Source organism: Salvelinus sp. IW2-2015, linkage group LG9, assembly GCF_002910315.2.
Source record: "Salvelinus sp. IW2-2015 linkage group LG9, ASM291031v2, whole genome shotgun sequence".
Taxonomy (NCBI): Eukaryota; Metazoa; Chordata; class Actinopteri; order Salmoniformes; family Salmonidae; genus Salvelinus; species Salvelinus sp. IW2-2015.
In genome coordinates this window covers 10102063-10105967 of record NC_036849.1, presented here as the reverse complement: position 1 = coordinate 10105967, position 3905 = coordinate 10102063, and the positions used below count along the sequence as shown (strand labels likewise).

At 42.7% G+C, this 3905-nt stretch overlaps 2 long non-coding RNA genes across 2 annotated transcripts; both read right to left on the bottom strand.

Annotated features, from left to right (window-relative positions):
* Positions 1-1949: 1949 nt before the first annotated feature.
* LOC139028201 (uncharacterized) lies at positions 1950-2626 on the bottom strand. Its single transcript, XR_011480388.1, has 3 exons — positions 2533-2626; positions 2142-2253; positions 1950-2049 (listed from the first exon to the last, which is right to left on the bottom strand). It is a non-coding gene; the product is annotated as an uncharacterized lncRNA (long non-coding RNA).
* Positions 2627-2796: 170 nt separating this feature from the next.
* On the bottom strand, positions 2797-3586 carry LOC139028200 (uncharacterized). Its single transcript, XR_011480387.1, has 3 exons — positions 3543-3586; positions 3298-3472; positions 2797-3219 (listed from the first exon to the last, which is right to left on the bottom strand). It is a non-coding gene; the product is annotated as an uncharacterized lncRNA (long non-coding RNA).
* Positions 3587-3905: the final 319 nt, after the last annotated feature.

The window sequence follows — 3905 nt, the reverse complement described above, 5'->3', positions numbered from 1 at the left end:
CTTAAACGGCACCGACCGCCACTGATCCAGTGATAACTGCACATGCTGGAATAAAAAGAAGACAACATAAACACTGTATAGCTTATGCAAAGACACCCTTGTGGAGCAACCTGCTTTCTTGAGCTCACATTTAAATAGCTTACTTCTGTAAATCATGTCAGCCCTGCATATATATATATATATTTTATCCCAAAAGATCTTCTCGGGGGTACTTTTGAAACATTCTTTGGGGGAATATTAAAATATCTTTTGCCTCTCAGGGTGATATCTTTTCTCCAGGCATGTTGCATTTGACTTCTATTGATAGTGCTTGTGCAGTGAATCTGCAGTGAGAAATGTGTCACACTGAGAGAGAGACATAGACGCTAGCTAACTGGAGCACTGACATGAAATGTACGATATGTGATCGCATCCCAAATGACATATTGCATCCCAAATGGCTCTGGTATAGTGCACTATGTAGGGAATAGGGTGCCATTTGGGACATAGATTGTGTGTTTGGATTACCATGCAGTAAGAACAAGAAGCTCCAGGGGCCTGTTGCACAAAACTAGGATAAGGGATTAAGCCAGGATATCTTGGTGATCCTGGCTCAATTGATCCGTAATCCGGTTGCACTAAAGATGGATAGGGGGCAGGAGGATATGTTATGGTATAAATTACCATGGAGATTTATTCTGTGGAGCTAGCCTGCTCCAGACCAGGCTAAATTCCAGGATCTATTTAATCTCATCCCTAATGTCAGTCAGCAGTCACCACAAATGGAAACCAATAGTTATTTCACTGCTCACTATACATTGTTATCACATATAACTAGACCCACTGTTATTATTTAAACCGTTGTGATCACTTACATTTCGCAATTGATTTTGGATAAAAATGATTTTTAGATATGTTGCTATCATTAGATAATTTACAGTTTCCCATAGACTATAAGGCTATATATAAAATGATAGAATATTAGGGCCACAGAGGGGAAAAAAACACAAGTCATAATATTGTAACCAGTTGTTTAAAGGAGGACAGTTGTTAAAATGACAGATGTGGGCATTTCGTGAAAATTGTACTTCAGTATGGTTTCATAAACAAAGACATGCTGATGTGCCAGAATATTAAGTATCACATTGTTCATAAGTATCAAAACTGTAAAAACAATAATGTAGCTTTTCTGCAGAAAGAACCAGCCTCATAAATTTATGACTTTATCCTTTTTCTTCCCTTTCTTCAGGCCCTAGTACTCTGTCATATAAACAAATACACATTCCATATGAATATAAAAAACACAATGTGTAACATTATGTTCCCTTTATTGAATAAGGACAAAACAAAGCAGGTAAACCATCAGCTCCTTTCGAAAACTGAAGTCACAGTGACTCTACAAGATGGAAAGCACAGAATCCAAGCATATTATACAAAATGATACATACACATTCAAAGTCTGTATATAACACACCCTGCTGCATGTCTGCACACTAAAATAAATGCAGGACAAATCCATACACATCAACTGAACAGACAAATGAATGGATGCAGTAGCCTCCCTGCAGCCTTGTATTACACACAGTATACCGCACAAACATCATAAAGAGGCCAAATTCGTCAAAAAACGAACCCAAAAAACCCAAATTCCTCTGCCACCGCAGGACATATTTAACCAAAATTGAAAGCACACATACTAACTAAAATAATTCAACACATATTGGTCCTCAGCAGCCGACCACTGTCGTCATCAGGGAAGATATGCCGGATTGTCCCAGTCCATGGGTGTGGCACTCTGGGGGCCTCTCCTTCCTCAGGCAGGCCACATTGTGGAGGACAGCACAAGCCACAGTAATATCACATGCCCTAACAGGCTGACCCTTAATTTGTGAAGGCAGTGAAAGCGTGCCTTCAGGAGGCCAAAGGTCATTTAACTCTGGCCTGGTCCTGGCATGGGCATGGTTGTAGGCCTGCTGTGCTTCCTGGGGGTCCTGGGGGTCTGTGAAAGGTGTCAGGAGAAAAGGCTGGCAGCCATACCCCTGTCTCCCAGCAACACACCAGAGAATTCACCTGTCCAACAAAATCTCATCATTACTACCTCATAAACACAGTGATATTCTTGACACAGCCATGATGGTTATAAATAGGGGTGTGTGGCTTACCTTGTGATAGGCACTGATAGATTTCAGAGGCCCGAAAGATTCTGGAGTCATGGACTGAGCCAGGCCATTTTGCCACAACATTGCTGATCACACAGTCAGCATTGCAGACCATCTGAAATCATAAGATGAGGAATATTACACCAATCAATGCACATCACTGGCAATGCAGAGTGTTCGTCAATGGACAATACAAAATTATGTTCACCTGAAACATTAATGCTGTGAAAGGATTTCCTATTCACAAAATCGGCCTCATGGGCACCTGAGGGGGCTTTTATCCTTATGTGTGTGCAGTCCACTGCACCAATGACATTGGGGAAACCTGTCACACAAAGTAATGAGTATCTACTTATGTGTTAACAGTTGTCCTGTAATTTGTAGATCCTCTTACCTGCAATCCTATAGAACTCCTCTTTGATGTCACAGAGTCTTCTGTGGCCAGGGAAGGAGATGAAGACATCTGCTAAGCTTTGATAGCCAGACACACACTCCTTATTTGCGGCAATTGTGGCCTTGTTCAGCTGTTCTGCATCCCCCACTGAGTACAGGAAGGCTCCACTAGCAAAAAAGCGCAAGGCCACACAAACCATTTGCTCCACACTCAGTGCATGGCTCCGTGCAGTGCCGGTGCTTAATCCTGGGACCCACTAGTCTGCATAGATACCTGATGCCATCTGCAGAAAACCTGTATCTTTCATATAGATGGTCATCAGGGAAGGCCAGTGGGTCCAACCGGTCCTGAAGACCCTTTCTCGCCTGAAGGCTCTCCTCAGCACAAGTGCTTCTTCATCCACCACATCTCGCACGAATGGGCATGCCATTGTCAGAGCAGAAAGGAAACACACAATTTTGGGCCTTCATATAGGCTAGTGGCCACACCTGGTGCTGGGGGGGTGGGCAAAAGAGGGCGATGCCTTATAACGATGACTTGGTTGTACTGATTGCTGGGAAAATAAAAAAAAACTTAGAAAGATGCCACCGTCCTGTGTGCTCCACAATAAGAGCTCATATGTCATGGCTCACTTGACTTTACGAGAATATACCTAATTTTATTTTGAGCTGTGTCATCTTCTTGGAGCTGGGGGAGGAAAGAAAAATAATGATTAATACATTTGTGTACAGTTAGCATACAGTGTACATTGAAGGCATATCTCACCTCCCTCTCAAGTTTTTTTATTTCAAGGTCCAGTTTCCTAATGTCCTCTTTTTTTATTTCGGACTCCAGTGCAAGATTTTCCATCTTTTTCTTCTTGTACTGAATGTCTATGTTCTGCCAGTTCTATTTGGCGCCGGAGGTGGGTGCCATACAACTTTCTGATAGCTTGTGAGCTCTGTGAACACAATACAATTAGCGGCAGCTGGAATTTGGCAGGATGTGTGGTTCCTTTTATTAATACGCACTATGTTGCCAGGCTGGTTTTCCCACTGTATAGCATCTGGGTCTGTAAAAGAAATTAGATTTTTTGATTTTGATGAGGACTCCTCACCATTGTAGAGTAAATAGTACTTTTCACAGTCTTAACATGATACCTCATGCCTTCTGAATCCAGAGAGATGGTCTCCTCCTCATCATCGTCCCATCATGTGCTGTTGCTGCTGCACTGGGGCCTTCACCCTATCACATTTAATCGGATTCATATGAAGCTAGTAGACAAGACATGCCAGGCCTACAGTATGCCTTTGATGGAGTACTCACTGGATCAGCATCGTCTGGTGCGTGTGCTGGTGGCTCTAACAGGAACACAGTGCTGCCAGACACTGCAA